General features: G+C 51.4%; 1 protein-coding gene across 2 annotated transcripts in view; it reads right to left on the reverse strand.

Annotated features, from left to right (window-relative positions):
• Nucleotides 1-25,084, reverse strand: part of SH3RF3 (SH3 domain containing ring finger 3) — a 211,122-nt gene that overhangs the window by 170,271 nt on the left and 15,767 nt on the right. The window lies entirely within an intron of this gene.

Genomic DNA, 25,084 nt, shown 5'->3' on the forward strand with positions numbered 1-25,084 from the left:
CATTTTACTTATATTTTTCTTATTCTGTGGATTTAGGAAGAACAATTGTCTGCTGTGGTCTTGGAGTTTTTTTTTTTACATTGGAGCATCCCTATGCAGCTTTGAGGGCTTAATGCTTCTGGTGCAAGGGCTGTTTTGAGTGTGGGTGCCTGTAACCCCTTTCCTCAGTGGGTGTGCTGGCCATTACCCCATTGGTAGTGGGTATGTGGATGCAGCAGCAGCTGGTGTCCAGTCCTGGAGTTCTTGGCAGTGGTGGTGGCCCATGTGTGCCCCCTGGAGCACAGGATGAGAGCAGAGGTGGCTGGGGAGAGTGGGGATGGCAGCTCCTGACTGCTTCCAAAGCCCTTGGACAGCTTGTGACCTCTCCTGGAGTTTTGGTAGGCAGTGTCAACTATCTCCATTCTGGCTGCTGCAAATCAGCTACTGCACTTTCCTCTGAGGCCCTGAAGCTCCCCCAGTCCTGACTGATGTCCCACCAGTAAGGAGACTTCCTAGGGTGCAGCTCCCTCCCAGCAGTGCAGGTCCTATCTTTCTTCCCTTCTCACTTTTCTCTTTCATCCTATGCAGTTACATGGAGATTTTCCTGCTCTTTCAGAAGCCTGAGGTCTCTGCCCATGTTCAGTAGATCTTCTGCGAGGATTAGTCCATGTGTAAATGTATTTTTGATGTATCTGGGGGAGGAAGTGAGCTTAATATCCTACTTCTCTTCCATCTTGACCCAGTCCACCTACTTTTTCTTCTAAGTAAACAACCCACAACCTACAGCTGGTTTCCATAGACAACAGGAGAAGGGATGTCAGCTAACAGCTAAGAATGCTGCATACAGGTGTCACCTCCACAGGTAGGTCCTAGAAGGACACAGAGAGGCCCCTTACCTGTCTTGGAGATGCCAGTCCTACTGAGCCTGGAGGGAACTGGTCCTGACCGGTCACCCACAGCCACCCCTCCCCAAGTAAGGAATGTGCCCTCTTCTCTCCATTCCAAAGGTATTCTCGTTGTGAGCACAGTCATAGAAGGTGCTCTATTTTAAAAGTTAAGTTTCCAAAATTATTTACCTGGGACATAAAAAAGCCTTCTGTTTGGCCCCCACCTCCCAGTCAGAGAAGGACACCATCAAAATGACCCACAAATCCAGAATGGGGTAATTTACAAAACAAGGGGTCTGGTGTCACCAGAGGGTTGAGGCCTCGAAGAGTAGGGCTGGAGAGATGCCTCAGAGTGAGGACCCGCATGGGCAGTCTGGCCCCCATGGTCTCTCTCCAGGACAGTGGGGGCTGGGAGTCGAGATCAGGTATTTACCTGCACATCTGAGAAGCAGCAGTGCTGCTGAGAAGCTCTTCTGGATCAGAGCAACCAGAGCCACATAACAAGGAAGGGCAATGAAAGAACTAAGTTTTAACAAAACCCACAAAAAGATTTTGAATGGACAACTAGGGAAACCCAAACACAGATCAGATGTTCACTACTGATAATCTCAGGAAGCTCTTGCTGGTTCCCTGTGGGACAAAGGTGCTATACACCCTGGCACCTCAGACACACTGGCTCACCTAGGGTGGAAGCAACACAACATCCACAGAATTAAAGTTTCATTTCACAGTTCACCCAGGATGGACACGCACACAAATGGAGACTGTTTAAAGAAAAGCAATCATGGCAGAATGAATGGCTGAATACAAGTGAAGGAAACACAGGCCTTCACTGGGCTTTTCTTTCATCTTTTCTCATTGCTTGAAAATGTTCATGGCAGGCTGGTATGCAGTGGAAACGCTGAGTTTTTGTGAATGGCCTTCTGACATTTTCTTGAACACAGAATATTCCTATTCTTATATTCAGAACATCCTCCTAGACATCGAGTCCATGAATCTGAGTGCTGTGTGGGCCCCACTGGGAGGACTGGAGGCTCAGCCTCATCTTGAATAGTCAACTGGAGGAACCGGGTTGGGGGGACAGGGGCACCTTGTGACAGAGCAAATGCAGAAGCGCAGGGCATGGGGACAAAAAGGGGGTACCTGGCTGCCATGTCATGGGCACAGAGGGTGACTCTGGGCCTCGGGTGTGGGGAATGGCTGCACCAAAGGGAAAAGGACTGGCCATAGGAGATGCAGCAGGCAGCCACGGCCACGTAGGCCAAGCAACAGGAGCCTCAGACTTGGGAACAGAAGGGGCTGAGGCATTTGCAGCAACATAGATGGACCTGGAGATGATCACACTAAGTAAGTTAGGCAATGAAAGACAAACACCATATGATATCACTTAGATGTTGGATCTAAAAAAGGATACAAATGAACTTATTTTCAGAACAGAAAATGATTCACAGACTTTGAAAAACTTATGGTCACCAAAGGGGACTGGTCGAGCATGGGGGTTGGGAGGTAGATGGACTGGGGTTTGGGACTGGCACATGCACACTGAGGTTTATGGAATGACTGGCCAGCAGGGACCTGCTGTGTAGCACAGGGAACTCTACTCAATATTCTGTGATCATCTACGTGGGAACAGAATCTGAAGAGAATGGAAGTGTGGACATGTATAACTGAGTCACTTTGCTGTACAGCAGAAATTATCACAGCCTTGTAAATCAACTATACTTTATTAAAACTTTTAGAAGTTAAATAAAGGGGCAGGGCGAGGAACCAGACCCCATCCTCAGTGAAATAAGGATCACTGGGCCGAGGCTGACACTTCTGGAGGGGAAGCTCCCCGAGGTGGGCAATCAGCTCAGGGCAGGGCCAGCAAGGGCTCTGCATCCGCCCACAGCTCAGGCTGTGCCACCTGCAGCAGGGTGTCTCCTGTGCAGACAGCTGTCCCTGCTCCTCTCAGCTCCCCTTTCACACGCTCCTGACAGACAGGGGACAGGGATGCAGGAAGAGCCACAGCCAGGCTCCTGACCAGAGAAGCCCAGAACCCCACTTTGTCAAGGAGGAGCCCCTCTGTGCCAAGAAGGATCCCCACTTTGCAGAGAGTTTCCCACTTTGCCAGGGAAGAGCCCTACTTTGTTAGGAAGGAGTTGCACTTTGTCAAGGAGAAGCCCCCACTCTGTCAGGGAAGAGCACCCGCTTTGTCAGGAAGGAGCCCCACTTTGCCAGGGAAGAGCCTCGCTTTCTCAAGGAGCCCCTACTTTGTCAGGGAGAACCCCCCACTTTGTTGAGGAGAACCCCCACTTTCCCAGGGAGGAGTGCCACTTTGCAGAGAAAAGCCCCATCTTGTTAGGAGGAGCCCCCACTTTCCCGGGGAGGCCCCTGTAACAGGTTCACTGAGAAGCCATCAGCATTTCTGGGCAGAGCAGCACAGGCAACTGCAATAGCAAAGCTGGGGTTCAGGCTGCAGACACAAGCCAGGGCAGGGTTCAGGGCCCACAGAACATGGGGCAAAAGAAGCCCCAGGAAAAGCCAGGAAGAGTGGGAAGGGTGGGGATGGTCTGCAGGAAAAGGGGGTGCTCAAGGCCACAGACCATGGGGGCCAAGGAGGCAGTGGGATCTGTGAGCAAAGTGACCCAAGCTGCGGGCAGCCCTCCTGCAGAATCCTAAACACACTGGCCTGAGAGGGACCCCCACCCCCGCCCCCGCCACCTGGTGCTGCCTCTGCAGATGGGGGTCTGCAGTCAGAGTCTTATCATGTCCTCCTGAAAACCAGAAGTGGTCGTACTCCCAGGGCTGTCTTAGGAGAACGTGGAGACAATACGTAAACCACTCCCCAATTCCCCAACCCCGTCCCCGGGCCTCTGCCCAGCCCCTTCAGACGATATCAGCTCTCTGCCTCCCTCTGGGACCCGTCTGCACACCCTGATCCCACCTACCAGAAGCCAGTCGCACACCCAAACCAGGCTGTGACCACCAAACTGCCTCCAGACGCTGAACAAGTCCCCGGGGGCAGGGGGCTCACAGGGGCCCAGACAGTGAGGCAGCCTGTCGTGCACCTCCTGCCCACACCCAGCTCAGAGGCCTATTTTAGACTGTCACCTGGATATTTAGGTAACTCTTGTCTCGCACTGCTGAGAATTTATTCTTTGGGGCTATAAATTTACTGCACGTTCATGACACTACAGCTGTGATCACATAGGATGAGATAGCGAGAGCGTTTTATTTCATGTTTTCATTTACAACACAGACAGTCAATGTCACGTACAGTCCCAGATGGCCCTGGAAGTGACCATCCCCCACATCCAGGAGGGCCCCCCCCCCAAGAGGGCTGTTCAGGGCCCACACTTCTGAAGGGAGCTGTCCCCATGTGGCCCAAGAGCCCCCAAAGCCTTGGAGCTGCTAAGTCCAGTGACAAGGCCACTGCCACACTGGATGCTGTCCCTGCTTACAGTCCAGCTCCACAAAACCCTCACCTCACCCACATCCCAGAGCCTGAGCTGAAGCTGCCCACTGCGCCAGTCCAAGTGGGGGTCTCTGTGCCCACCGGGCCAGTCCAAGCGGGTGTCTCCCTTCTCCCATGGTAACACTCCTTAGGCCAGGCCTCCAGGGAGGATATCCAGGCAAGGCCAGCGCAGAGCCCTGAAGACGCCCACCCTCCAGGATCCTGGGGAGTGCAGGCACCAACGTCCCAGGCCCACTGTGTTTTTTGAGGCAAAAACACAAACTGTAAAGATTATCGAGGGCATGGAATCCCAGCTCAGGGCCCTTAAGGACCTAGCACTTGGGCATGTGAGTCCTGAGTCACTTCCACAAGCGGGAACTCGTTTGCTCCTGGGAAGAGGAGAGCCTGGTCCCCCCTAGAGGACAGTCCCAGGAATGATGCCACTCACCTGAGGACAAGGAGCAGCAGGCAGCAGAGCAAAACAAAAACACACGTAGGCCTGGCCCCTCCTTCCAAATCAGGCAGCGGGTACTGGGCCCTGCAGGGGGGAATGGGTGGGGCACAGAGAGACCCCTGCACATTCCTACTGTGCCTGTGGACTCATCCACGCCAGAGAGAGACAGTGGCTCTGCACGTGGTGACAGCTAATGAATTCAGGCAGAGCACTTGTGACCAGAACCACAATGGCCGTGCTGGTTAAGGTGCTGCCTGGCTGTCCAGGCTCTATGCACCTGCACGCAGGAATCCCCCAGGGTCCTGACCTTTGGGGGCATACTGTGGGGCAGTATGGTTGTCCCGCTAAGCCCTGGCACCAGTGGGCCAGGAAGGGTGGGAGCGGGCCTGCTGGGGACACTCCTGCACTCCCCAGCACGAGTCACCCCAGGATTCACCCCAGTCACTGCCAAGACCCAGCCGTGGTTCAGAGGAGCTCACGATCACACCAAGTCCTGGGAGCGTCAAGCAAATCCAGTCCCCTGACCTGGCTGCCCCCACCGCGGGCAGAGCCGGGCCTTCCTGACACATTCTAAGCAGCTGATCCTTGATGCCTAGTCAGCCGCCCCAGGGAACCAGCAGGAACCACAGTCAGGCCCCAAGGGCTGCACACCAGGGATTAAATGACTGTGAACACCACACAGGACCCCAGCCACAGCCAAACCAAAAGGCTTCAGGGTGAGAGTGGCTCAGCATGAGCCAGGGCTGGGGGTGGGGGCAGGTGGCAGCCACCGCCTGAAGTCAGCCTGCACCAGCCCCTCTTGGAGGTGGCCTGTGATGGTCCCAGGGAAGGACCACCCCAAAGGAGATGTGGTACGCATCTGGGGTGGACAAGGATTCCAGACAGCCAGCTCCCCACTGGCTGCCCAGCACATGACCCCGATGAGACCCAACCCCTGTCAGCCTGTGGCTTTGAAAAAGATGGCCTGAAGATGTCAGCTGGCCACCATTAAGGGATTCCCACTTTGAAAAGCATGTGTCTACTGATCATCAAACACACATCCTCAGAAGCTCCCAGAAGGCCCACAGATAGACATGTCACTGCCCCTTTCACTGTGGACAGGTGTTGGCAACAGACATGTCAGCACCCGGAGGAGGGACCGTCCAATTACCTGGACTTACTCCGTCCAAGAGTCAAGTGACAAGAAGCAGAGGAGGAACTTCAGAAGTCCCCACAGCCCACAGGAGGGCCACAGGCTATTTTAAACACCTTATCAGAATTCCAGCTCAAGTGAGTGCCTCAAAAACCAAAAATAGCAAGTGCTCAGAAAAATAAAATCCAATAGCGGAGCCATCTGGCACGGTCAGAGGCTGCCTGCAGGGAAAGAGGCGTCTTTCCAGAAAAGGGCCCCAAAATAGCTCCAGCGGGAGATATCCAGCACCTCTGCCAGGTTAGGTGCAAACAGGGACTTAACTACACAGGTCTCCAGAGAGTGTGGGTTCCCAAGTAAAACAACTTGCTCAGTGCCAGGCGAGGGGTGGTGGGGATGCCCCGTGGCTGGACAATCACAATAAGCAGCAACATGCTGTCTGTGGGCCAGGGAAGCCTCTCTGTATCCCAGCTGGCAGCAAGGGGCATCTGCACAGGCTCAGACCACTGGGGAACAGCAGGCTGCCCTTTGCACACCAGGAGGGGAAGGCAGGGCAGAGCAGGGGACTGTGCACGGAGCCTTCCTGTGGTGAGGGGGCCGGGGAGGGGGCTGGTCCTCAAGGTTCACCACAAGTGGCCAGGAGCCCCTAGAGGACTGGCACAGGGTGGGGAGGCTGAGACCATCCACGGCACTTGTCAACAGCCCCAGAGGCCCAGCACCCTTTATTGCAATACCCTGACGGGAAGCCCCCACGCCACATGCACACAGGCAGGATGTGCTGCCCTGTAGCCTCAGCACTCCTTTAGGGACTGCCCTCTCCTCTGTGGCACCTGGACTCCACACTGCATCACCACTCACTGGCCTGAGACCTCAGGAGGGGCCTGCACCAGCTAGAGCTTCTTTGGCCCAGTGTTTTCCCTTTAGTTGCCAGCTAATTCTCACGTGAGAACAAGAATGGCCTGGGACTCAAAATGCATGATGCAGAGGTGGATACAATCCAAGTTCCCATGGACAGCTGATGGGTAAAACCCAATGTGGAATCCACAGAGGAGTATTACTCAGCCAGGAAAAGACAGATGCGCTGATTCCAGCTGCAATGGACGCACCTTGAACACCTTATCTAAGTGAAAGACACCAGCCAGAGAAGGCCACGCGCTGCATTGTCCATTCCTCTGAAACCCAGAACAGGAAAATCTAGAGGCAGAAGGCGGGCCTGTGGTTGCTCAGGGCTGGGGGTGGGAGGGAGTGGGTGATGGAGGACAGTTTGGAGATGAAGGAAACATCCTAAGACAGATGGCGTGATGGTCACACGCATCTCCGAATGGACTGTGTGCTGTGGTGTGTGAATTCTACCCATAAAACAGGTAAAAGGAAAAAGTTTAGATGTGGGGAGACCACCAGGAATGCATTTCACCACCTCAGCTTCTCTTCCTGGGGAGCAAGGGTCTTTAATATGACAATGGGAGGCCCTGGGCATGTCCTTGGGGATCCAGAATCCAACTGTCAGAAACATCACGAAATTCATCCTCATGGCTATGATCTATGACTCCTGCCTACTTGCTCTGAACCAGGCTAAGTGATTTCCATCCCAGACACTTCAGTTGTCCACAGATCTGGATCACAGCTGCCCAGGCAGCACAGCTTAAGTCACAGGAGTCTCTGTCACTACCTGTTTTTTGTGGACTGCCCTTAATGTCACAAGGCCTCACAGTCACATGTGGCATCTCGGGGAAGAATGCCATCGATTTAAAAATTCACAAAGACAGGACACAAAGCATGTGCTCTAGGACTTGCACAGCGAGCTGAAGTGGTTCCAGTGTCTATTGACACCTGTTGCAGTCAGACTCACGGGTCACGGCTTGGACCTCCACTCGGGTGGCTGCACTAGAGGCTCCAGGGATAGAAACAAGCTACCAGATTTTCCAGTCAGGCCTTGGAAAGTACAGCAGAGTGGAGAAAGGCTCGCTCTGCAGCTGGAGGGCACACGTGAACGTCTCCCACACCCTGAGTCGTGGTGCCCCCCTTCTGCCTCACTGTTCGTGCTGCGAGATAAAATCCAACTTGAGGACCATACTGGCAGCTGCAGAAATTACACAGAAGACTTCATCCAAACCTACACAAATGTGCACCAGGCTAATGAAGAATTAAATCCTCATGATGAAAGTCTTTTTCCCACAGTAATAAATGCCATAAATACCCTATACTTTGAAGATGATGGCTGTTCAAGAAGAGAGATTTTTAAAAACTCTTTGCAAGCAGCTCAAATCGCTTTTTAGTAAAAAACCACAATTTCCCCAAACATTCCCATAAGGCTGGGTGCCAGTGACAGGCCCCCTTTTTGGGTACAGACACAAGTGGCCTGTTGAACAAGTCAGTGCCATCTGCAAACTGCTCACCAGGAACCAGCATGGGGGTGGGGTGGGGTGGGGTGGGAGGACAGCAGATCAGCCCATCCGACCTTTGTCGCTCTTCCTCATTTGCTAAGGAGGGCATGGCAGATGAGGGCATCATTTTCCAAGCCATCTCCTCCAAAATGGCAGCCAGGGCTGGAGGAGCTGGGCTCATGGACCAGAAAAGCATGGTGTCAACTGCTCCTGTCAAGCAAAGGGCTCTCCTGCTGAAAATACAGAAACGAAGGTTCCAAAATTCTGGTCTGAATGAGCCAGTGTCATTCTTTTCTAACCACAGAGAAGGAGCCCTCAGTCCCAGCCTGGCCACCACGTCCACCACATGCCTGGTGACCCTGTAACAGAGGCACAACTGTGGGCCTCCTCCAATGTCAGTGCAGGTGTGAAGAAGGGGCTCCTTGCCACCTGCTCTATCACCTCGACCTTCCGGAGGCACTTCCCTCCATCAGAATTTCTTCACGTAAAAATGTGGGAAGGGCCTGCACATCCAGGGTTGTGAAAGGGGACAGGGACCCTCCCAGAAAGACCCAGAGGGACCGGGGCCCCCAGGGAAGGCAGCTGAGAATGGCCTGAAATAGGTCAATATGCACACGGGGCCACCCCACAGACCCTACTTTCATCTAAACAGGATTCACAGCAGGGACTCAACAGTCAAGAAGACCAACACCTAAGACCTCGGTACCACTCGAGTCCTCATGAACCCTCCAAAGGTCAGCAATCAGCCTCTTCATCTAACAATCCCCACTCCTTTCATGTCAGCCAAGAACCCCCCCGACCACTTTCCTAAGCATACACCCTTCAAGGGCCATCGTCCTGCCTTCCTCCCCGCTGCCCTCAACAGGCAGGCCTCCTCCAACCTCATCTGCACTCTCCCAAGATCTCTCCCAGTGCATCTGCGTTTTGTCCATGGCTGCTCACCTGCTATCGCAATAGAGCTTAGGCCACGCGTGCCTGCAAAGCTTAAGATATTTTTCACAGGACAGATTTGCTGACTCCATATTAAAGCAATTACTAAAATTAATTGGGGAGTTCCCATCATGGCTCAGCAGAAACAAATCTGACTAGCATCTGTGAGGAGGCAGGTTCCATCTCTGGCCTTGCTCAGTGGGTTAAGGATCTGGTATTGCCATGAGCTGTGCTGTAGGTCACAGATGTGACTCGGACCTGGTGTTGCTGTGGCTGTGGTGTAGGCCAGCGGCTACAGCTGATTTGACCCCCAGCCTGGGAACCTCCATATGCCATGAGTGCGGCCCTAAAAAGACAAAAACATAAACAAAATAAAATTAATTGGAGTTATCTCACCCACAAAAACATTGGCTTCTAATGGGAAAAATGGTATTATTTCCTCATTATGCATACCCTGGTGCATTACATACCGTATGCATCTAATCAAATGTCTTCTGAATTGATTACTCTCTAAAAAATGATTAACTGAGCCTCCATGGTGTGTGTCACACCTACTGGTCACCCCACCCCAGGGGTGTCAGGCCATTTAACTGGAAAAGGAAGAGACACAAGATACGTAATGATTTTTTTAAACAGCTTGCAGCTGACTTTAAGTGCAAAGAGGCTGCAGGAATAAAACAGTAAGAAGAACGTGCAGCAGTCGCCACAACATAATCAGGAGCAACGGGGGGGCTGGTAATTTGCTGTCTCCATTAACCATCTGCTCACACAGCGTCGTAAATTCCACAGGAAAAGAATCGACACTGTGGAAGTTTACAACCCATCAGCAACAACCTATAAAAATAAGATGCCAATTTGATTGTAATCGAGGGAAAGATTCTCATCACAGCTTTTGTTAAAGCTCACATACGCAAAATCACCCAATTACAGGAAGGTTTAAAGCAACGACAGCCACAGTGTCAGCCACTGAAACATCAGGTTTCCCCATAACCACGGCTGCTTCCAGCCTCATAGAATTCTGTGCAGGGCACAACCCCAGCCTGATACCAACCTTGCGTGTCCATGACTGGATCTGTTGCCACCACTGGTTGGCATTCCTTGACGTGTGTCGGGCGGGGGGGGGGGGTCACTCTTGGGATTCATGACAGATCATCAGAACTGCTGGATGCTCCCACGTAGCCAACAGAGAGGCAAACATAAAAGCTATTTTTTCTGGGCCTTTAATTTCAACTTTGATTATTTAATAAGACATCAAGTTGACATATTTCCAGAGTGTATATTTGTGATAAGTTTAGAGGAAATAATTTGGTAGGAGAGTATGAAAAATGGAGAACACCAACATAAATAACAATAAGGCTTTTATTTTGCTATATAAAACTCTCTGTGGAGAAACTACAATCCCGGTGCAATGGTCATTTTCCCCAGGAGAGGGGAGCACATAACCCCTGCCTGTCAGGGGGCCTGCGGCCAGGGACCCCCCAGAACCAGGCCCCACACCAGAACCCTGAGGATGCCCGAGGCCTTGTTGTCACCATATGGCACAGAGGCTGTTCTCTGTCCAGAAGAACCCTGGAGCTTCTGGTCCGCTAGGCCTTGAGGTACCCCCCTACCACCCCATGTCCTCCCACAGGCCCAGGCCTGGGGGAGCTGGACGCACTGCTGTGAAGATGCCTCCTCCCTCAGAAGAAGCCTCTATTCTTCAGACTGAAAAGAGCACTTCAAACATATTTTCAGATTCTTTTATTAAATACAAAAAGCGCCAGAATAAATGCCAGCTGCTATAAATGCCCCAGAAAAGCAAACACTTTCTCCCTTTCAACTGCATTTAAAGGAGCAGCCTGGAGTGTAGGCACCATTTTTATTGTATTCGTGGATGTCAATAAATAACCAAATTGTAATGTTTTACTTTTGCAACAGTGCCACTCAGAAAGTCTCAAAAGCCACAATGATAGCAGCTCCGTGTGATGTAATGAAGCAATTTGCAAGAATCCCGTCCAGGACAAGAAAGTTTGCCCTCACGAGACAAGGAGGGACCACTGACTCCCCAGGGGCAACTGGGTCCCTGGACACACGTGTCATCCGCCGTCCAGCCCTGATGTGCAGACCTTGGGCCTATGCATCACGGTTCCAGGAGGACGGCAGCCCCTTGGAGCTGAGGCCACACAGACCAGACAGCTTCCAGATCCTACAGAAGCAAGAGCCAGAGTCAGCGGGTGGCAGATGGGGACTGCAATGCTGGTAGCAGGGCTCTCCACTGTCCTAAGCCACGGCCGTCCCCTGCTCATCAGACAGAGAGCCCTGCAGGGAGCACACCCCCACCCAAGGAGGAGGAGTGGAGTGGAGCACTCCATGTCGCACCTCCAACACGGTGGGCATGTACACATCTATATTCACCTGTGTGGCTGCAAGCCTGAGACTTTCTACACATCATTTTTAAACATCTATGGTTGTCTTTTTTTTTAATCCACTAGAACAAAATACAAAATGAAGTGAATCAGGATGATAAGAATTTTTAATTGGACAATTCACTGGAATTTCAAGTAGATTTAAAAAACTCAACCCAAGGAAGTTCACATTGTGTGTGGCTCAGTGGTAACAAGCCCAACTAGCATCCATGAGGACGTGGTTTCAATCTCTGACCTAACTTCATGGGTTAAGGATCCAGTGTTGCTGTGAGCTGTGGTGTAGCTCACAGATGAGGCTTGGATCCCACACTGCTGTGGCTGTGGCGTAGGCTGGCAGCTGCAGCTCCAATTCAACCCCTAGCCTGGGAACTTCCATATGCTACAGGTTTGGCCCTAAAAAAAGGAAAAAAAAAACTCAACCCAAGATAAAGACAAAGCAGCTGTAGGCACACACAGGGGCAGGGCCCTGTCTCCTTCACTTTGGGGTTCTAGAGCTGGCACAGTGATGCTCCATCTCACAGACTTAGGGGGTGGCAGGCGGGGCCAGGAGATGTGAAGGGAGGCAGCCAAGTGGGCCTTAAGTTTCCATCCAGTTCTAATGTTCTCTTCTGCTGGGAAATAAGCTGACCCATGCAACCACAGGTTCACTAAAAATAAGGCTACACTCTGGGCTGAGCTGGCACAGAATCAATGGGCTGGATGACAGTGACCCTGGGAAGACACCTGCTCTCCACCCAGCCCCCCAGTGCCAGCAGGAAGTGCTCTGCTCAGAGCCGCAAGAGGTCCCTTCACAAGAAAACCTAAAAGGATTAGATCCTACAGGGAGCTCAAAGGGGTCTCTAACCCCATCTAAAACACCCTCAGAATCAGAACTGTCTCTGGGTTCACTTGGGGTGGGGATGGGTCTGTGTTCCAGCAGCTGCTGGAATGCTGAGCATGTGTGGGTCTATGAGTCGCGGTCTGAGCAACTGGCCCTGCCTTATTCTCCCAATGATGAGTGTGGGCACACTCTGACCCGATGCTGAGCCCCCACCTGTCAGGGCTGTGTGACTTCACATGAGACACTCGACATCTCTGTGCCTCAAGCCTGTGTGTGGGATGGAGATGATGGCAACTCTTAACCCTAGGGCTGCTGGAGGCAAAAGCACCAGTCTCAGATACTTCCACACACGAGGAAAGTTACCAAAAGGCATGTTCCAAGGATCAGAAACAAGGGCTCCCTGCTTAAGTTAAAAGTCACTCCTAAACAACAGCAGCTAAGGGAATGGTGTGGGTGCTCAGGACAGCCAAGGCCAAGGCCGTGCAGTGAGCAGGGGCAGAGCCAGTGGGAACAGTCATCTACCCTAGAGCCTAGGCAACACGGCAGCCCCTAGCTCCCACTGGGATGGAGAGAGCTAACGGGGAAAGCAGCCAAATTGATCACCTGACTTGCAGCATCACCTGGATGAGCGGTTTGTCAGAAGGGCCTGAAGTTCCCATGTCCTATCCAGAGCAGACCTTTCCCACCAGGAGCCAGGTGGTAGAACTGAGGTGAACAAGGCTGTCCCGGGCTGTCCAGGCCCAGCGAGGACTCACCCCAACCCTGAGAGACCAGCCTGCCTGGCCTCAAGCCTCTGAACTTCTCAGCTCAGTGCCCTGCCCCTCAAATTAGTGAGGCCCCCACTATTCTAGTCAATCAATTGGCTTCTTCAGATAAGAATTTAAAACAAGTTCCCAAAGAAAACAAACACAGCTGCCTTCACTCTTCTCTGAAGCCCTAACAATCCAACCTTCTATTGTTTAAAAAAAAAAATGCACACACTGAACTTGTCTTACATGAGATTTAGCTCACATCGATTCAGAAAGAACCTTTACCTGATGACACATCCCTGTCACAAGATTCTGATCGATACAGAGAAACAATGGCCCTGCAAATCCCCAAAAGCAATCAGAACATTCCAGATGCAATGCCACGTCTGCCAGAGGACAGAATCCACTCTGGGGACATGGGCTTATCCTGGAGGCACAATTCAGACCCAGATCAAGGACATGGGAGCACTGACAGGGACCCGTAGACTCATGTTTTAATCACAGCTATAACCTGGGTGTGACGCCATCACAGGCACAGAGATAAATGGAAACGTGAGTATTTTCCTGCGCTCCCCATGTCTGACCAGGCCGCTGTCTCAGGGGTCTGGCCTCCAGGACACCAGGATCTGGTGGACATTCCACTCGATGCTCAGCAGCCCCACTAGACAGATGTGCTCCTGAAGGTGGTACAGCCTTGGCCCCTCCCGGGCACACCCCAACCCACAGGCCCCGCCCACCTCAGGAGGGAGACTGGGTGGAGGTGCAGCCTCAGGAGGGGGACCCCCACCCCTGGGTTGGGGATAGTGGGCAGTCAACCTGGGAGGAGGAGCCCGGGCTGAGGGACAATGTGAGCCCCCACCTCCCCCCGCCCTCCAGGGCACCAAATGGAGGAGCCCCCTCCTTCCCTCCTCCAGAGCAGCCACGGCAGCACCAGCCATACCTGCTATGTCCACCCTCATCTTTGTCATTCTGATGAACAGGCTCTGAACCTGCTCCCTGGAAGATGGGAAGAGACCCTTGATGATAGTTTGACTCCAAGCCCCCAGAATTTCCAAGGGAGAGAGCAGAGATTCCAACCACACTAGGGGAATACACACCTGCCAGATGCCCAGCAGTGCCCTGAGCTGGAGATGGGACACATCTGCTGAGAGATTAGATACCCTGCACAGCACGGGCACCACACACACCCACGGTGCTGTTAGGGCCACTCACGACTGCTGTGTGTCCATTTATAGATGACATGGAGGCCTGAAGTGTTGAGGAGCCCACCCCCAACTGGTGAGTGAGGAGGGGGGTCACTCAAGAGCCCACATTCCACAATGATGCCCCAGAGTAGGACACTGACAGCCTGGTCCTATGAGCTGTGTGACCTGGCACAGGTGACCTGACCTCTCCGGGCCTTACCTCCATATCTGCAATGTGGAAAAACTACTCCTGACCTGACAGAGCTGCTGTTAAGACCAAATACTCCACATAAAAGCAAGTTGGGGAGGGGGTGTAGGGGTCATATGGGTTTGGCTTTTGTTTGGAAGGCGAACTGCACATTTTCAAAACCAAAGAGTTTTCCAGGCTATCACAATGGTCCCTTTGGGGAACTAGACTCAGACACCATCTACAGACCCAGGACAAGTAGGAAAGCTGCAGGCAGGATGAGCAGAGACTGAGCAGGAAGGGGAAGGAGCATGCAGAGCAGGGAGTAGTCAGTGGGATGATGGCTGGAGAGGCAAGCTTGCAGGGCCACACACCCAGCAGGACAGCCACCCGCTGGGCCAGGCTGTCCTGGGGCTCCTGGTCTCCGGGGCTCTGGATTCTTCACAAGGAAAACCTCTAACACACTCTCAGCACTGAGGGGTCTGAGCCTTTAAAAATTCAGAACAAGCCAGCCTCCAGCTTTAGTAGCCTGGATCCTTTTCAGTGACTCTTTCTGGCCCTTCCATCTCCCTCCCACAAGGAACACTGGGAGGGTAAGAGGCAGCTGTTTGGCCAGGAGAGCTCTGAGCTGATGGTGGAGGCCCCAGGGCCCCCAGCGCCGGGATGGGGACTCAGGCAAGTCACACATCCTGGATGCTGCAGCTTCACCTACTGCAGGAGGGGTTCAGGCCCAGCCCTGGCAGCTCCAAGTCTCTAGACCGCCTCTCACATACCATCCTCCTTCTCCCTAGCATCACATCCAGTCAGAACCTAACAGCCTGTTTCCATTTTCCCAGAGCTGCTGGGAGACATCCACCTCCCTGGTCAGAGAGGCCACACAGCCCAGCCCCTCCTGACACCATGGCAGCCTCCAGGCTCCTCTAGGCTCAAAGGACATGAACTCATTTTACTTATAGACACTCACTCTGGTTGAAACCACACACAACACACACACACACACACACACACACACACAATATTTTTACAGTCTAAAAGAAAAAGCACTTTTGTTTCCTTCAAAACCTCTATGCACACACAAAACGTCAGTTCTATATTTTATGCCAAGAAGATAACCCAAAACCCACTTTCTTAGGAGCTTCCATGAAGTCATCATTTAACTCACTTATAAATTCAGTGAATATGGAATATTCATCTCACTGTAACACAATTATTTTCTTCATTAAAACATTTTGAGCTGCCAGAGACACCTATGAAATCTAATAAGCAGCTCCAGAACTACACAGCACACCAATTTAAAATGTTAATTAAATCTAAGTGAGTGACACAAGAAATTTAACTGATTTCCAAAAGGGAGGTCCATGCCAGCATGCACCTCATTCGCCCACCACAGCTTGATTCTGGAAAATAACACATTTGAGTTCAAAGATTTGGGGTCCAAAAGCTAATACAATACAGCTGTCCCTCAGTATCAGTGGGGTTCAGTTCCAGGACCCCCAGAGACACCAAAATCACAAAAGTTCAAGTCCTTTATAGAAAGCAATGAATGTAACCTAGACACACCCTACTGCAAACTCTAGATGACGTATCATACCTAATACAGCATAAATGTGCAAAGAGTTTTAGTTTAATTTTTAGCAAATTGAAGTTTTAGTTTAATTTTTTCTTTCTCAAATATTTTTGATCAGAACCCACAGATATGAAAGGCCAATTTCTACACCTAGAAAATGGAAACCATCCAAATATAGTGTCTCCAGATCACCTGCTCCAGGAGATGATGGAGGCCCAGGGCTCACCTGGCCCAGCCACTTGCTACAGAGCAGTGCCCACACAGAGGGCTAACGTCCCTTCTGCCCCTCAGCCTATGGCAGGCCTGGGAGAGGCGCTGTGCTCCTTTGGGCCCTTCACATTGGAATAGAGAACACCCTAAAGGAGCTCCAACAAAATCACAGAGTAAAAACTCTGACCTGTGTTCCTGAAGGAGTTACAAGAAAGTAACTTTGCAAAGAGGAACTCCATGGAAGGTGTTCTGCTTGCAGAGTGGGGCCTCATCTGGAGAGCAGGCAGTGTAACAGGGTTAGATCCGGGAAGAGGGAGAGTTCCAGTTTCAGGACATGAAGTGTCCATTTTGCTTTTACCTTACAATGCTTGTACAATGAGGAGCAAAGATCTGGGTTGTTAGCCTGCATGCTGAGTATGTTAGATGTTTTGGGAGAGAGAAAAACTGGTCAAATGAGGCTTCTGCTCCCAAGAAACTTTCAGTTTAGGAAGGAAATCCTACCTCAAAGGAGAAGGATGGATTAAACAACAGGCTTCCTTGCTCTCGACTCACACACCATCAGGCAGTCCGCCAAAATAAATCAAACAAATGACCTTGTCTGAGAGACTCTGATAGTTCTTATATTTAAAATCTACCAGAGGATGGAGCAGAAGGAGCTCCTGTAACTTTTCTCTGGAGCGCTCCACCCCAACTTGCTCGGGGAGTTTTCAGATCCCTTCATGAGAAGAGCACCTCAGGTTGATCTGGACACACAGGCCTCCTTCCCCCCCCCCAACCTCACTCCTGCTCTAGAGAACCCCCCCAGACCTGACTGGGGGCTCACAGCCCCAGGAAAACCGCAGCTCCCTGAGTAATCACAGCATCAACCTGAGGGTCACAGGCTCCCAAGTTCATCCACAGACCCTCTCGGGAGCTACGGTCCCAGCCCCACACTACTTCATGTCTAATTAACTCCTGCCTGGTCGCTTAACTCCTTGGTCCCACCACAAGAACCTTTACAGACTGAAAGAAAAATCACCGCTCACTGGGCCCCTCTGTGCAGCAACCCTAGGCGAGGCATTTAACCTTCCTGCAAAGGGACCATCTCTCCTGTTTTCACAGAGGAGAAAATAGTCCCCTCGTCCTAACCCCAGGGCTGGTGTGTCTCATTGACAAATAGGTCCCCATACAGTAGGGAGCTTACTGTCTCAGATTTGAGGACATTAAAAAGTAACTGCCCCCAAGTTACCCCGCAAGTGGGTGACAAAACTGGGAGAAATCTGATGACCTGATGGCCCAGCTCCTCTGTTATCTTCTCTTCCTAGCCCATGGCCAGAGCCTGCCCCGATTCCACCAGCCTCGCCCCAGACACCTCCAGCCACAGGGGTCTTTCTCCCCTAAACACGCATCACTTCTGCTAAAAGCCGGCAACAATGCTTAGTCTCCTGTGAATTAGGTTCAGGGCTGAGCCAGGCTCCTGCCCTCATAACATCCTGCTTTCCCGCCTCCACACCCCTTAAGCCTTCTGACCCAGAAAGCATGACAGCTGTTGGTCTCCTGAAGCACAGCACACCTGGCAGGCGGCATTCTCCTGCTGGAGAAGTCCTCTCAGTGCACTCCACCCGGCTCTCTCACAGCACCTCCATCCCACCATCTCTGAAACGACCTCTCAATTAACCAGATTCCTCCTCGGCACTTTTTATATTTCATGAACTTCTACAATTACCACTCTACCCAAGCTTTACAAAATAATTTAGTAGTTTGTTTTTCCCCCACTAGGTTATATATTTATTACTACTCTTCGAATCCAAGCAAAGAGCAGGCCCAGGACCACAGGGTGACTAAGTGAATTTTCCCAAATGTTAAACAAAAGCAAGAGGGGATGGGCCCCAAGTGGAGACAGGGGGCTCTCATGGATATAAATACAGACAATGTGGGCCACCTGTCTGCTCTCTGATTTGCTTCATAGAAGTGATCCATGTAAGAGAGGTATTACCATAAAATGTTCCAAGAACCCTCAGGAAAAATAAATCAGCACTTATCCCATAAATAATTAAAATGCAAAACTAAAATGCATGCTAAAAAGGCTGCAGTTTTCAAAACTACTCACTTCAATTTTAAGTTCGCCCACCTAGAAAAATCCCCTAGTGAAGGCAACCTTTTTCCTTTACTGATTCTGGAGTTCCTTAAAATTTGTGCTCAGAGCTCACTTTTAAGCCAAAGCAATAACCTAAGCTTTCTGACTTGCTGCTCTCTGAGCACAGTCATGGGACTGGTCCCATGGAGGGGAGCTATGAGCTCACCTTGCTTGCTCTCACAGTAGGCAACTACTGAGCTGAGAAACAAAAACACAAATGTGCAAACTCCTGCTGGTTCACGAAGCTGGTGAAGAGACAATGGTCTAGAACTGTGTCTCCAACCATGCCAGCGTGCATGTCTCATAAGCTGCTCCATTGACACAAGATGATGCAAAGACCCCTCAGGGAGGCCATTAAGACAAAGCCATACAAAGAACAGGTCCCAAAGGGGGAAAAGATAAAACCTGAATAGCTCCAGTGACTTGCTGGTGGAGTGGTGGTGGTGTCTCAATGTCCAGGCACCAAATTGGCCTCAGCCCTGAATCTGGAACTGGGGATTGATTCAGATCCCACTCCTCTGAGGGTGGACATGCCTGGGGCTTCCACAGGACTGACTGGGACCAGGACTACAAGCAGGGGATGTGCCCTTACCGGGGGCCTCCCAAAACACCTTGAGTGTGGGTTTTTCTTGTGGGATTCAAATAAAGGGTACTCAGGAAGCCTGGAGACAACTTATTTGCTGGAAAGAGGTACAGACAACCTCCCTTGAGGCAACCAAAAGGAACTTTCCCATCAGACGACATCCATTTGAACAAGCCCAAAAAAGAATCCAAAATACACGGAGTGTCAGGGCTCTGCCCTCAGAGTCTGCCCCACCTGCCCCCAGGAAGTCATTCTACACAGCAAGTTCCCACCTTGTCCTCTGAACGACCACCTCAATTCAGGAATCCCATCTCAGGAAAACCTTGTCTCCCAAATAAAATGCATTAAGCATCATCTTCCCATCCCTTACCACATACATACACAGTTCCCAGTCCAGACATCTCCCCTTCCAGACATGAGCCCTGCTGCCACACCGAGGGACTTCCCGGACCCTCATGACACAGAAGGAAGCCCTCGGTGCTGAGTGGGCTCTGGCCAGGCACTCGTCAGCTAAATGAATGTGGCTGTGAGCTGCAGTATGCTAAGCCCTCATCTTAATCATTTTCTGTGAGTATGGCCTTGACTATGAATAAAATGAAGAACTCTGTTCCAATCATCCCAGACCACACCACCTTTCTCTGAAAAAGTCACTTAATAGACAGCCCAGTCAGGGAAGGCTTGGCTGGTGGCTGAAAGGGCCCAGGGGCTGGAATCAAAAGGAGGAAAGCCACGTGCAGGCTCTGCCCCCTCTCACCTCAGGCCTGTGTCTTTGAGGTTCTTTCCAACTTTGCAATTCTGTCATTCTGAAAGATGGGGTCCAATCTGTATTTGGTTTCCATGAAGAAAAACTGATCCTAAAACTCTAAAAGATATCAATTTTAAAATATTTATTTAAATCTGAATAAAAAATAATATATGCTCACTGTGAAAATTTAAATAGACCCAAAAAAATTGAGATGACTCCCTGGGGACTTTGGTGACATCTTGCCAGACACACATTACACACAACACACGCACATGCACACACAGCAAGCAATGGCTCTGAACTCACATGTTGTTTTGGAAAAGAAACACTGACCTCAGCCATGGCCACCCTTGCTCTGAGACGGCAGCTGCACTTAGGTGCTGGGCCTGGGAGCTGGGGGGCCACATCTGCCATCCCCACGTGGTGCAGCCAGAGCTCCCTGGGAAATCTACTTCCTCATCCCAGGAACAAGGGAGAGAGAAAGAGTCAGCCAGAGGCAGACCCCCACCCACCTGGCTGGGCAGCTGCCAGATGTTAGGATAACATGGAGGGGAGCATGTCAGACAACTAAAGGGTGTGTTTGTCATTCACCAAAGTGGATAAAGTGATGTTGTAATACTTTTTTTACGTCTTTAAGTTACAAAGACCACCTCAGGGAAAGGGAGCCCAGCACAGGCAGGAAGGGCAGGCAGAATCAGTGCATGATGAGCAGACGGTTTCAGACTCCTGTCTGCTTATTTAAACATGAGGGAAGCGGAAGAGATGTTTTCAGGAAGGTGCGTGCAGGCCCTGGAGGCAGCGGCCTTTCCTTTAGACACCGGTGTCACCTGAGGACCCTGCATGTGGTGCAAACATCCAGCTTCCTCTTGTCAGAGTGTCCGGTGCAGACAGTCCCACAGGAGAAACACTCTCCACGCCCTTTGCCTTGGGGTCATTTCAAAGGAAATGCCTTTGATGGGGAAGCAAGCAACTCAGCTCAAAATCACACTGAAAAGGGACAGTTTTACCACAATCAAGGGAAGGAGCTATGATTCTTCAGCTCTCTGTGTAGGGAATACAAAACGAGGTTTTCAAAAAATGAATCCACATAAAACATGACTAGAAAGTCTTCACTCTGGGAGAGATGCAGCTAGGAGCAAGCAATCCACCTCTTCCTCCAGACTGGAGTGTGTTAGGCTCCCATGTGTCCTGAAGGACCCTCTGGGGAGCAGGGCAGGGGCCTGGAGGACACTCAGAGGGCAGAGCCTAAGAAGCATCACCAGGACCAAGCTCCTAAGGACCAGATGATGTTACTCCCCACAGGAACTGCCTGCCAGACAACAGATGGCAAGGAGGAAACAGCACATCTGTCCTATGTCCAGATGAACTTACTGTCCCACCACAGGCATGAGGGTCCTGATGCTGCCCTAAGCCCAGGCCCACAGCATCCTTCTGAGAAAGACAGAAGGATGGAGCAAAGGTGCAGAGCACAGGGAAGAGTGGCTCGAGGCAACAGAGAGCTAACCCTCTGCCCGTCTTGCTTATCTGGGAACCTCTGTGCCCTGAACCTACTGTTTGTTCCATCACACATCTCTGCCAGTTGGAAATCTGCCTGGACACTGACCATGAGACTCCGGGACAGCATGGGCTCCCTCCCTTTCTCTCTCCCTCATCAGTGGTGCTAACAGATCACTGCTGAACAGCTGGACCGATCCCCAGAAAGCATGGCATGGTCACCACAAGAAAGGCAGGAAGGGCCGGGCAGTGAGTGGAGATGCCCGGGGTCTGGGGCTCTGCAGGAAGACAGCTGCTTCCTCATGCAGCTGCCCGGCCCCAATCTACAACTCCTCACATCCTAAGAAGCTTTTAAAGGCGTGAGGACTTCATTCTCTGGTGAAGTGCTTTGGCCAAAATGCTGTGGTTATCAGAACCATAAGGGCTTTGAGCTGTGGACAGAGAAGGCCCGAGTCCTCTGTCACCAGGGAATAGGAGCTGACTTTCACCTTTGGTACATGTGCTAGGGTCTCTAAGTTAACAAGATTCACACACCATCCCCACTCTGTGGAAAAGGCTGACCCCTCCCAGGGCTCCTCAGCCAAGAGGCATTGAGAAGCAGCCTGCAGTGACCAGGGGTGGACCGCCCAAACCTGGTGACCTCTCTAGGAGGTAAGGAAGCTGGGGGCAGGGGGCACCTGTAGCAGGGAGCCCATCAGGGTGCAAGAAACTTTGTGTGCAAAGATCGTTCTCACAGTACAACCTAACACAACAGGCTGCTCCTGAGAAGGCAGAGATTCCTCCCCAGGCCAAGAGGAAGGCAGACCAGGCTGATGACTGCTCACCAGGTAGTCCTAGTGGTCACAAGAGGCCGAGAAAGGCCCTCACTCCTGGACCAGTGGGTTCATGGCTGAAAAGACAATGCTCATCCTCACTAGATAATCATCATAAGGATCCATCATCAACTCTTACCTAAAGCCCAATATGCTTTCCAGTAGAAATCAGCCTTTGTTAACCTCTCTCAGGAATTCTTTAAATAAGAGAGTATTTAAACCAAAAACAACATGCAACAGTTATCAACAAATCAGGAATGACTGTTTTCAACCCATTATCAGGGAAGTAGCAGTAATCATTCACATAACTTTTCTAAAAATGTAAAATTTGTGCTTCAGTGCCTAAACTCTGTGCCCTAAATCATTGAAGGTCCCCAAACAAAGGGAGGGGGGCACTTGTTCCCTACAAGATCCTTACAGGATGGAACAAGGCAGACTCAGCACCTAAGGCTGGGAGCTACCAAAAACTGGAAAACAGGAGATGTGCCCCTGGTCTTGGTGAGACGGGGTGGGACCTCCCACCTACAGCCTCACTGACAACTGCCAAGTCCAGCGATGTCCTAAACCCAGATCCCTCAGCAAAGGTGACTGCAAATCAGCCAAAGAAGCAGGGAGGACAGCTTGCAGCCAGCATTCCATCAAGTGACAGCAAACTTTTGCCTCTACTTTTGCCAACATGGGGCACTTCATTCAGAAGCAAAATGGGACCTCAGGGCATCCTTGACCTACAGGACAGCTCAGTAACTGCCACAAGTGACCCCCCCAGTCACCTAGCAAACCTAACCCAACCCAATATCCTTGGCGCACTGAATGCAGTGAATAGAAAGACGCCCAACCAAACAACTGTTAAGATATAGCCCTGCAGTTCTGGGGGTGGGGGAAGTGTCTTTTCTGCACCATTTACACACAAGGCCCATTCGTGCACCGTTATACAGAAGTGACATCAAAGCTCAACACTGTCATTCAGGACTGGATCACAGGCCAGATACTCTGCTTGAATTAAATTACAAGTAACAAAAAAAGGTGTCATTGGAGTTTCTGCCATGGTGCGATGGGTAACAATCTGACTACAATGGCTCGGGTCTCTGTGGAGGTGCCAGCTGGATCCCGGGATGGATCTCTGGCCCCTGTGCAGTGGATTCAAGGATCCAGAGTTGCTAAAGCTGCAGCTCAGGTGTGGCTGGGATTCAATCCCTAGCTGGGAACTTCCATATGCCATGGCCATAGAAACAAAATAAATAAAAAAGGAGTCATCAAAGCAAAGATACAACTTCAAAGTTCTACAGTGGGGCATGGGATGCACACCCTGGCCCCACCCAAGTCCACTCCAGCCTAAGCGCTGACTGAGTTTCCAAAGAAACGCTAACTCTTTATCACCACAGTGCCATTCAAAGAGAATGAAAACCACTGTCGCCTTAACTATAAACCTATTAATGCACAATGCAAATAAGGCAGAAGTCCAACTTCCAGACAATGAACTCAAATGCTCTGCCTCTGGCGGTGGCCTGGCCTGGGGCCCAAGGGGGGGTCACCCATTTTTCACAGTTGGAGCTCTGAGCCCTCAGCATGCTCACACCCTAGGCTGCTGCGGAGACACCACGAGGAGACACTGCAGGGCAGGGAAGACACCACAGGGCCAGCACTCCCACCTCCCCGGGCAGCCATCACCTCAGAAAATGCACCATCCGCGGCTGTGCTGCACCCACCTACCTGTGAGATGCTGCCACTCCCCTGGAGCCGCCACGGCCCTAAGAGGGGCCTGAGGACAAGCAGGCTGGTCCAGGAAATGACTTAACCACCGGTCAGGCGCCCAGCGAGCGTCCGGGGCCCCCAGGCTGTCATCCCTCCAAGTCAGCAGGGGCATGAAGTACCAAAGGTCTCATCCAGCAAAACACAGCCGCCCCAAACCCGTCACATGCACCAGGCCCATGGCGGCAGAAAGCGCGCGAGACTTCAGATCTTTATCGTGGCGTCTGGAGCTCCGCGCCACTCCCACACGGCGCATCTCCCCAGCCAGGTGGGGTCTTTGAGCACCCGGAACCGAGTTTGCAAGCGGACTGACTCGACACCACGCAGCGACCACACACCACCGGGGCCAGATGCTGAGAACACAGAGCACCCTGTTAGCCTTTTATAGGGAGTGATGAGCTTAGGAGTTCACATTTCAGATGGAGTGAGTTAAATAAATAGATCGTTAAAGCCAGTTTCATCTACTGTTTCTTAACTTTTGTAATGTGGCTTCTAGAAAATTTTAAATTACCCAGTTGGCCCACATTCTATGTCAATGGACAGTGCTGCCTGGAGTGTAAAATGAAGAATTCAAGCCATCAAAAGACTTCATTCAAACACATGTTAATCCTTTAGCATTTTGTAAATGTTTTTGAGACTTGTAAGCACAGATGTCCAGGGGAAAAAATCTGTATTCAGTCTGCTTTCCATGGCCACAAATGTAGAGCTTTGCACACACATCTGGCCCTGATTTTAACACTCATTCCAGAGGGAGTGGCCTCAGGTGGACAGCAATGGCTGCTGTGTAAGAAAGCTGGACAGAAAGACATTTCCAAGTACCTTGGCTCACTGACGACATTTCTGTTGTGTTCATTTATTTCTCCTGTGTGGATGGATAACCCTTCAAATGTAAGAACCCAAGGCCCCTACCTCCCCACACACAGGGGCCTGCCTCCATGTCACACTGGCCTCTTGCGGCCAGCAGGTTAGCTCTGGCTCCTGTCTGGGAGCCCACAGTTGCTGGACCCTCCGCCAGCAGCCCTCCATCTATGTCCACTCTTTATGTCCCTCCAGGAAATCTCCCACCACCTTGCCTCTTCACCATAAGGTAAAAGATAGCAGGAACTATCCTAATTTCTCCCCAAATCTGGGCAGCCTGGTAAAGAGGAAATATTGGAACCTTTGAGGTGGTGGAAGAAGAATGCTAACCCCAGGTCACACCATGCCTTCCCGCCCTGTGAACTGAGGCTCAGGGCCCCAACCCCACATTAATGCAGGGCCCAAG

The sequence above is a fragment of the Sus scrofa genome, chromosome 3 (assembly GCF_000003025.6).
Source record: "Sus scrofa isolate TJ Tabasco breed Duroc chromosome 3, Sscrofa11.1, whole genome shotgun sequence".
In the NCBI taxonomy this organism is placed as follows: domain Eukaryota; kingdom Metazoa; phylum Chordata; class Mammalia; order Artiodactyla; family Suidae; genus Sus; species Sus scrofa.